The following is an 11,482-nucleotide window of genomic DNA, read 5'->3' on the forward strand; positions in this document are numbered from 1 at the left end:
TTGCATGTATTTATTAATTTATTTATGCATTTCTATATGTATTTATACATTTATTTCTATATTCATGTATTTATGCATTTATTTATTTATACATTTTTTACTTCTACATTTTTTATTTCTACATTTATTTATTTCTGTATTTCCACATTTCTACATTTATTAATTTCTGTATTTCCACATTTCTACATTTATTTATTTCTGTATTTCCACATTTCTACATTTATTTATTTCTGTATTTCCACATTTCTACATTTATTTATTTCTGTATTTCCACATTTCTACATTTATTTATTTCTGTATTTCCACATTTCTACATTTATTTATTTCTGTATTTCCACATTTCTACATTTATTTATTTCTGTATTTCCACATTTCTACATTTATTTATTTCTGTATTTCCACATTTCTACATTTATTTATTTCTGTATTTCCACATTTATTTTTCCCTGCGCCTGTATGCTAATTGAGTGGGGGGTGCCAACATCAGTCTGAAGAAGGATTGGTTAGAGCGATGTGATCGAATCTTGATTTCGCTGCCCTGTTTCGCTGGTACAAGCAAGCCTACTCGGTAATGCTGCTTGAGTATGTAGCCTGGATGGAGACTTTTGTTCAAGCGATTGCTAACGATTTAAGATCATTAGCGCAGGATTGTGAGAACAATGCGTCCAATGACTATCTCCAGTTTCGTTTGTGCAGAGTAATGGAGGATTTAGTTCAGATCAGTGCTGAAATGGATGTCGAAGTTGAGGTAGCAGTGCTAGAGAGTCTTCAAGAAATCCTCTGCAACTTCACATTCTCTCTGAGACAGAGATGCCGCCTACAGGAACCGACCATCCGTTTGTGAAACTTATTAGAAATCATGTTTCTATAGGCATTTAAAGTGGAAAACTGACAATTTCTCCCAAATGCTACAGTAAACCATTACCATTAGTTATAAGTCATTATAGTAGGAAAGCATGTTTTTTCAAAACGCTATAATACGCTTTCAAAAGCCATTCCACAGTTAAACTTGTACAAACTTATGTTACTGTATTAAAATCATGTATTTGCATTTTGTAGCTAATCATCTAGACACTAACAACACATCTACTATAGGATACACATTAAAAAAAGATTTTCACAGGAGTAGGCTACAGGTAAAACAATTTTAACCCGTTTTATTTGACGGAAATATCAGTAACAGTAAATGTTAAACAAAAGTTGCAGACGGAGACATTGCTTTCACAACATGCATAATGCAAACATTCTGACAAAAATGTTCTTCAATTACGGAAATTCTAAACGTAAAACAAAATATATAATATTGAGGAGACACACAGATGATCCGCATTTAAATAAAGCTTTAAAAGCGGTGTTTCTAGAAATTACCGTAGTTTACTAAGTATGCGCGCATAATGAATCAATTTAATCCTCCATTACTCTGCACAAACGAAACTGGAGATAGTCATTGGACGCATTGTTCTCACAATCCTGCGCTAATGATCTTAAATCGTTAGCAATCGCTTGAACAAAAGTCTCCATCCAGGCTACATACTCAAGCAGCATTACCGAGTAGGCTTGCTTGTACCAGCGAAACAGGGCAGCGAAATCAAGATTCGATCACATCGCTCTAACCAATCCTTCTTCAGACTGATGTTGGCACCCCCCACTCAATTAGCATACAGGCGCAGGGAAAAATAAATGTAGAAATGTGGAAATACAGAAATAAATAAATGTAGAAATGTGGAAATACAGAAATAAATAAATGTAGAAATGTGGAAATACAGAAATAAATAAATGTAGAAATGTGGAAATACAGAAATAAATAAATGTAGAAATGTGGAAATACAGAAATAAATAAATGTAGAAATGTGGAAATACAGAAATAAATAAATGTAGAAATAAAAAATGTAGAAATAAAAAATGTATAAATAAATAAATGCATAAATACATGAATATAGAAATAAATGTATAAATACATATAGATATGCATAAATAAATTAATAAATACATGCAAAAATACAGAAATAGCCATTTATATTACCAAAATGTATTTATTTTCACTATTATTTATGCATTTATTTATTTATTTCTACTTTTATTTATTTATTTATTTATTTTTCCTTCTGTCATTTTTAGTCCTCCATACTTAGCACTGAGCTACAGGAAAGCTGTTCTATGTTTCACGTGAGGAAGCTCTACCTCGAGTCACTGAAAGCATGTGCGTGACAAATTATATGGAGGCACATGTGGTTCAAAAATATTCCCCTCAAAAAAGATTGAATGCACAAAGCCATAGTGTGATGCATAGAATAATTCACATGCCAAAAGCTATTTGTTTGTGCAAATTTACAAATGGACAATGTCAAGTTTTAAGAGGAATGAGTATGTTATTGATTCTGGATGTGCTGAGCTCATCATGTGACATTTCAGAAAAGATCTACATCCACACTGCATTACTGTAGGCTTCGCTCTTAGTAGACTTTGAGCATGCAAAATTCGTTCAGATGGTTACAAACATTTCTGTACCGATTGGTCTCATGCAGTTATGTAAACCAAATTCGCAGGTCAGAGTTCACCAAACTTGAACTTTGCTACACATTGAAATGTCTAAGGGCTTGCGTTTCTGGTGTGTCGCATGCGTATAAATTGAAGTCCAGAAAGCTAAAAGGCCCGTGTAACCGGGGCCTTACACGGATAAGCCTCACATGTCCCGAAAAGTGAAGCTACGGCTACTTGATCGTCCCCTTGTGGCTGGCTGCAGTACAGGTCATAAACCCCACCCTCTCCAAATATGTTTTCCGAAGATGTTTTCTGTTATTTTAGTCAGTTTTTATCTCGTTGATGTTGCTCACTACATGCCCAGACTTCAAACTGATGTTTTTATGTAACATGTGAGTGGACATGCCCTAGTTATCAGTGATTCTATTGTTCGGAACGTTAACATAGAGGCACCAGCCACCATAGTCAAATGTTTACCGGGAGCCAGAGCGCCTGACATCAAGTCAAATTTAAATGTGCTGGCTAAGGCTAATCGTAAATTCAGTAAGATTGTTATTCACGTCGGCACAAATGATGTTCGACTCCGTCAATCGGAGATCAGAAAAGATAATATTAAAGAGATGTGTGAGCTCGCAAGCACGATGTCAGACACTGTAATATTCTCTGGCCCCCTCCCGCTTATCGTGGTGATGAGATACATAGCAGATTATCATATCTAAATGGCTGGTTGTTTGAGTTGTGCCTGCAGAATGATATCGTTTTTATAAATAACTGGAAGAGTTTTGATGGCAGACCTGACCTGTTGAAAAGAGATGGTCTCCACCCCTCCTGGGCTGGAGCTTCTCTACTGTCTAGAAATATGGCACATAGTCTTAATGCTAAAACTTGACTCACTGGGGCCCAGGTCAGGAAGCAGACAGAATGGCTTAACCAACGGTCTGCTTGCCGTCTCACGTTGCAGAACACACATAATACACAACATGCGATAATACTTTCTCCCAAACATCATAAAATAGAGACTGTGTCTGTCCCCCGGATTAGTAAACATAAAATAAAGCGTAAACCTCTCAAAGGTAATTTAATTAACGTTAAACTAACTAAACATGAACATAATACAGATAATCAACTGTTACGACTCGGATTGCTTAATATTAGATCTCTCTCTAATAAAAAACTTTTTATTAACGATATGATAACAGATCATAAAATAGACATGCTCTGTCTCACAGAAACATGGCTAAAGCCAGATGATTATATTGCTTTAAATGAGTCTGTCCCCCAAGATTACTATTATACACACGAGCCTCGCCTAAAAGGCAGAGGGGGAGGTGTTGCTGCACTTTACCGTAACTCTTTTAGCATTTCCCAGAAGTCTAATCCTAAATACAATTCTTTTGAAGTCATGGTACTTGATGCATCAATACCTAATACTAAGGACAAAACATCTTTAAAATGTATTCTGGCTATTGTATATAGGCCTCCAGGTCACCACACAGATTTTATTAAAGAATTTGGTGGGTTCTTATCAGAACTAGTACTGTCTGAAGACAGAGTCCTTGTTGCTGGGGACTTTAACATTCATGTAGATAATGATACAGATGCTTTAGGAATGGCTTTTAAAGACACTCTTAACTCCATGGGCGTTAGTCAACATGTGTCAGGACCTACTCACCTTCGTAATCATACTTTAGATTTAATTTTGTCTTACGGTATAAACGTGGCCGATGTTAAAATCCTTCAGCAGAGCGAAGACATCTCAGATCATTATCTGGTATCATGCTTGCTTCAATACCCAATGGTGGCAAATCAAACTCCAAGTTACAAATATTGTAGAACAATAACTTCGACTACAAAAGGTGCGTTTCTTGATAACTTGCCTGAATTGTCTCAAATCTCTAGCATGAGTAATAACGTTGAAGATCTTGACTTTAACACTGAAAATATTAATGCCACCTTCTCGGAAACGCTAGACATAGTTGCTCCCTTGCGCTTAAAGAAGATTAAAAATGACAGACCGACACCGTGGAAAAATGAACACACTCAGGCTCTAAAGAAAGCGGCACGAAAAAAGGAGCGCAACTTTAAGAAGACTAAATTAGAGGTATTTCGTACTGCCTGGAAGGATAGTATTAAAAAATACAGGAAAGCCCTAAAAACGTCTCGATCCGCCTACATTTCATCATTAATAGAAGAAAACCAAAATAACCCTAGGTTATTATTTGATACAGTGGCTAAATTAACCAAAAATAAATCGTCAGCGACTTCTGATGCTGTATACCAGCATAGCAGTGATGATTTTATGAACTATTTCACAAATAAAATCCAAGATATTCAAGAGAAAATTATAACTATGCAACCAGATGCGAAACCCGCTGAACATATGACTAACTACAGCACCCCTAAGGAGAAATTATGTTTATTTTCTACTATAGATCACGATGAACTATCGAAAATCATTAGATCATCTAAATCGACTACATGCATGCTAGACCCTATACCTACAAATCTTCTGAAAGAAATGCTCCCAGAAATTATAGATCCTCTACTTAGCATTATTAACTCATCTCTGACATTAGGACATGTGCCTAAAGCATATAAGGTGGCTGTTATAAGGCCCCTTGTCAAAAAACCCCATCTGGACCCTGGAGAACTAGTTAACTATAGACCTATTTCGAATCTACCTTTCTTACCTAAAGTTCTGGAAAAAGTAGTCTCAACTCAAATATGCTCCTTCCTCCAAAGGAATGAGATTAATGAAGATTTCCAGTCTGGATTTAGAGCACATCACAGTACAGAGACTGCTCTGATTAGAGTTACAAATGATCTGCTTATGGCGTCCGACCGAGGTTGTATCTCCTTATTGGTGCTGCTAGATCTTAGTGCTGCATTCGACACCATTGACCACAGCATGCTCCTACATAGACTTGAAAATGATGTCGGTATTAAGGAAATAGCTTTGAAATGGCTTAGATCTTATTTATGCGACCGTTTCCAATATGTAAAAATAAACAATGAGGTATCACGCAAATCGCAAGTCCAGTACGGTGTACCACAGGGCTCAGTACTAGGGCCTATGCTCTTCGCATTATACATGTTACCCCTAGGAGATATAATAAAGCGACACGGAATAAGCTTTCACTGCTATGCTGATGATACGTAACTTTATATTTCCTCGAAGCCTCACGAAACACAGCAATTCCATCGAATAGTGGAATGCATAGTCGATATAAAAAAGTGGATGAGTAGCAATTTTTTATTACTGAACTCGGACAAAACTGAGGTGTTACTTATCGGACCGAAAACCGCCCTACGTAACAACCGAGAATACTGCTTAACTATTGATGGATGTTCCATAAAACCCTCATCTTCAGCTAAGAATCTTGGCTTTATATTCGATAGTACTCTGTCATTTGAGAACCAGGTCGCCAACACCTGTAAGATTGCGTTTTTCCATCTTAAAAATATATCTAAATTACGTCATATGCTGTCATCATCAGATGCGGAGAAGCTTATACATGCCTTTATGACATCAAGACTAGATTACTGTAATGCACCATTAGGTGGTTGCCCTGCAGGCCTATTACAAAAACTCCAACTGGTCCAAAATGCGGCAGCTCGAGTTCTTACACGTACAAAAAAGTATGAGCATATTAGCCCGGTTATGTCAACCTTGCACTGGTTACCTATAAAGCATCGCATAAATTTTAAAATCTTGCTTATTACCTATAAAGCCTTGCATGGTTTAGCTCCTCACTACTTGAGAGAACTTCTAACGTATTATAGTCCATCACGTGCACTACGCTCTCATGCGTCAGGTCAGTTGGTAATACCTAGAATTTCAAAATCAAGTGCAGGCGGCAGATCCTTTTCTTATCTAGCGCCTAAACTTTGGAACAGTCTTCCCTGCAATATCCGGGAGGCGGACACACTCTGTCAGTTTAAATCTAGACTAAAGACGCATCTTTTTAATCTTGCATACACTACATTATCATAATATATGTATTTCAAAGATCTAGGCTGCACTAGTTAGATCAACCGGAACCAGGGACACTTCCAAAAACAACTGATGCATTTGTTGCATCAAAGAGTGCAGAACAGGACTCTACTCTCAGCCAGTCTTGTCTCATTGTTCCAAGGTTACAAGAGCGGAGCAGGCAGGGCGCAATCCATTCCTAGACCTGACAAATGCTGGACGAAGGAAGTGACGTCCCTACAAAACTTCAGCCACTATTAGATTATTAATGATAATTTTAAATCAAATTTTTTTTATTTTGCCTTGTTGTGCAAGCACTGTTGAGCTTGTGCAGAGGCTGCAGTTTTTGCCAGAGGGGAACTGGAATCCCCCGGTTAGGTCTGGTCTCCCTCCGAGGTTTTTTTTCTCCTCCAATGGAGTTTTGGGTTCCTCGCCACCGTTTTCATACTGTTTTGCACTGTTTTGCCTGGCCGGGGGGGCTGCTAGAATTTGGTAGTCTTAATTAATTAACACTGCATATAGGAATTTATTGTGTGTCTGATATTTGACCTGTGTTTTGAATTCCATAACCTTTTATGTTTTACTTATAGTCATTTTTTCTTGTACAGCTGCTTTGTAACAATGAAAATTGTAAAAAGCGCTATATAAATAAAGCTGACTTGACTTGACATTGGCTGACGTTTTACAATCAGTTCATTACAATGGAGGTCATGTCGTCCATCTTTTTTACAGTCTATAGCATTACATGACATGACCATTCATGCACACGGGGACGTGTCTGTATGAATGTGGGGCTTAAGTGCTTGAAATGACATTTGTCTTGTACTAATAATAGAGTTCAACTGCACTGACAGAGTCAGATCCAGTTCCATTGGAAGCTCTCAGAATTTGAGGCTGCTCATTGTCATCTGCGTAATGGTCATGTGATGGGGCTTGACAAATCAGTCAAGATTACACAGTAACTCAGAAGAACAGGAGCGAATGTAGGCAGCAACATTTTTCTTACGTTTTCATAAGTTTGCATTTTGGTCCTCCTTCACTCAAACGTAATTTCAAGTTTAACCGTTTTCAGACATATCAGTTTACGAGAGTCGAAGACTGTAAACCAGACAGATGGTCAGTTCTGGACATTACACACTGACTAACGTTGAAATAATGAAACCTAATCAAAAGGATGATATTTTCAGCAATCATGGCATAATTTTTCAGTCGTTGAACATGTTTGAGCTTTCATCATAAATATGGCTCACTGTTATTACACTGGCAGGCTGTATACTTCTAAGAATCCTGTAAGAAAGCTCTTAATTTATCTTATAAACTTCTATGTAGGAGTCTTAGCTCAAAATTGATTCAGGACCAATCTGAGGGCAACTCTGAGCAAGGAAAAGACAAAACTGTTTATCTTAGTTAGGCTGACCCCGTTGCTATGTATGGAAGGAAGAAAGGGTGTTTTAAGTATATGGTCAGTAGTTTGAAATTGCATGTATTGTTTTCTGTTTTACCATACTCGCGCAACACACAATATACACACATATATATATATATATATATATATATTCTTTATAATTTTTTACTTACAATGCTGTTAATGTCATTGTATTTGATAGAAAATGGACGTTTCTGTAAGGAGAGATGATAAGTGTTGTGTGATCACGATAGAAGATTGTGACAGAATCATCTCTCCTGCATTTATCCAGTTGTTAAGGAGGTGTTAGCGTGTCTCTACTAGGATGGGTCTCAAACATGCACCCCGCACGATCTAATGTGTTGTGTCTTATTAACTCACTGTCATTCAATTATAAATGTAATTTTATATTATAACTCTTTTAAAATGTGCACAAGTTATACAAGAAAGCCGAAACCAAGATAAACAAAAGTTGAACACACACAAAGAACATTTTGAATAAAAAATCATACAAACCTTAAAAGTAATATGGAAATTGTCAAGCATTGCAACACTTTTCTTCTCACTTTTCATGCTTCGTCCATTTTCTCTGCTGCTAAAGAAACTCTTAAGTCTCTTAAAAGTCTTCCTCGCTACTCCTAAAATGTTGGACCTTAAGTACTCTTTTAAGGGTTAAGATGCTTTATGAATCACTTTTTTCTTCACTGGGAACTTTTCTGTCATTTTAAGGGGAAACTTGTTCCACATTTCTTTGAATTTTCTTAGAACACAGAAGTCCATACATCTCTATTAAGGTACTATGGGTGAATAGCGCTGCACCCAAAGTGGGATCTGTGTCCAATAGAAGGAGTGAATTCAGACACTTGTTTTGTCCAAAACTGCTCACTGGTTTGCTCTTGATTATTGACTATATAGCAAATTACATTACATGGGAAAGTTACAAAACAATTCTACCTTATTTCACATCTAAGTGCCCTTACGTTGCATGCACACAGGGTGTCAGCATCAACGCTTTGAATGGGTGACATCATGCTTTCTTGAACTGAATGGTGGGTCAGTCGGTGTTGCGTAACTGGCATTGTTTGTGGCAGAAGTTGAAAATTTCGTAACTTTTCAAGTGCCAACGCACACGTCAGCCAGTCAGATCGCCTTATGCAAATAACCTAGTGCAGGTGCTAGTCAATTGCGTTCATGCAACACCGGAGAATAATGTGATGCCTGTTGTCGATGAAGTGGTTGGCTTGCGGTTGCGAATTGCAACCAACGGCTCACGCTACCCCTCCCTTTCGAGGCACTACAGAGACTGAGAGAGGACTAAGATGTTGTCACACTTTCGCTTTCCTCAATGAGATAACTTATTTATAAAATGCGTTCTCTAGAGCAGTTTGTCTGTTTAGGGCTACTTTAGAAACAACATGATAAATTCCATGCGTTGTGTTCTGGTGCACTGATGACAGGACACTGACGTTCCTCAAGGCACTTTATTGTGTACAAACTGTTCAAATTCAAAGAGAGAAAATGTTCAGAACTCTACCCTCGACATTAATATTATGCAACATGAAATAAACATTCTTTTCAACAGGTAATACATACAATAATATGCACGAAGCAATGTACACAGGCCCGGATTAAGACTTCAGAGGCCCCTGGGCACAATTTCTTGTAGGGCCCCCCTCCCCCACACGTGTCCACAAACAAGGTTTTTAATTATAGGGTACCACTTGTTGAAACTCCTCTAGCTTATACAGGATTTACACAGACAGTTTACAGCATGTGATCACAACCTGGACAATAACAGCACCTTTAATTATTATCCATCATACAGGATTTACACCACATTGCTTTCCTGGACCAGCAGCAACAATATCAAGACATTTCCCTGTGTAGTGTAACTCATTGGCATGTGCAAGCACTTACTGCCTCACCTCTATAAATCCAGTCTATTAATCAGGTTCTTCCATAATTCACACACAAACACACACCTGTTCATGCTTCCTTCCTGTCTGTCCATCTCCTCTGTCTATCCTCTGTCTCCTATCTCCAGATGTTCTTTTTGTTCTCTTCTTCTCAGCTATCCAGGGACTGTCTCTTTTTGCCTGTCTCTCTCTTCTTTTCCCATTTTTTTCTCTACTCGCCATTCTAGTGATGAAAAGGAGGTAAACAGCATAGGTCAGTTTGACTAAAACATGAAAGTATTAGATAAAAAATGAACAATAAAGCAGTTAGAGCAGCACACACACACACACACACACACACAAACAGTGTACCTCTACTCCTCAGGGGCTCTCTCTGTCTATCTTTCCTCTTCAGGGGCTCACTCTATCTCTTTCTGTCTGTCTGTCTCTTTCAATGGCTTTCTCTGTCTGTATCTCTCCGTCACTCCTCTTCAGGGGCTTTTTCTGTCCGTCTCTCTCCTCCTCTCCTGTTTAAGGGCTCCCTTTCTCTGTCTGTCTCTCCTTCACTCCTCTTCAGGGGCTTTTTCTGTCTGTCTCTCTCCTCCTCTCCTGTATAAGGGCTCCCTTTCTCTGTCTGTATCTCTCCTCCTCTTCAGGTGTTTTTATGTCTGTCTCTCTCCTCCTCTCCTGTATAAGGGCTCCCTTTCTCTGTCTGTATCTCTCCTCCTCTTCAGGTGTTTTTATGTCTGTCTCTCTCCTTCTCTCCTCTTCAGGGGCTTTTCTGTATGTCTGTCTCTCTCCTCCTCTCCTGTTTAAGGGCTCCCTTTCTCTGTCTGTATCTCTCCTCCTCTTTTCTTCAGGGGTTTTTCTGTCTGTATCTCTCCTTTACTCCTCTTCAAGGGCTTTTTCTGTCTGTCTCTCTCCTCCTCTCCTGTTTAAGGGCTCCCTTTCTCTGTCTGTATCTCTCCTCCTCTCCTCTTCAGGGTTTTTTTCTGTCTGTATCTCTCCTTCTCTCCTCTTCAGGGGCTTTTTATGTCTGTCTCTCTCCTCCTCTCCTGTTTAAGGGCTCCCTTTCTCTGTCTGTATCTCTCCTCCTCTCCTCTTCAGGGTTTTTTTCTGTCTGTATCTCTCCTCCACTCCTCTTCAGGGGTTTTTCTGTCTGTATCTCTCCTTCACTCCTCTTCATGGGTTTCTCTGTCTGTATCTCTCCTTCACTCCTCTTCAGGGGCTTTTCTGTCTGTCTGTATCTCTCCTCCACTCCTCTTCAGGGGTTTTTCTGTCTGTATCTCTCCTTCACTCCTCTTCATGGGTTTCTCTGTCTGTATCTCTCCTTCACTCCTCTTCATGGATTTTTCTGTCTGTATCTCTCCTTCACTCCTCTTCAGGGGTTTCTCTGTCTGTATCTCTCCGTCACTCCTCTTCAGGGGTTTTTCTGTCCGTCTCTCTCCTCCTCTCCTGTTTAAGGGCTCCCTTTCTCTGTCTGTATCTCTCCTCCTCTCCTCTTCAGGGGCTCTCTCTGTCTGTATCTCTCCTTCACTCCTCTTCAGGGTTTTTTCTGTCTGTCTCTCTCCTCCTCTCCTGTTTAAGGGCTCCCTTTCTCTGTCTGTATCTCTCCTCCTCTTCTCTTCAGGGGTTTTTCTGTCTGTATCTCTCCTCCTCTCCTGTTTAAGGGCTCCCTTTCTCTGTCTGTATCTCTCCTTTACTCCTCTTCAGGTGTTTTTATGTCTG

The sequence above is a fragment of the Barbatula barbatula genome (genome assembly GCF_947034865.1).
Source record: "Barbatula barbatula genome assembly, chromosome: 22".
Taxonomy (NCBI): domain Eukaryota; kingdom Metazoa; phylum Chordata; class Actinopteri; order Cypriniformes; family Nemacheilidae; genus Barbatula; species Barbatula barbatula.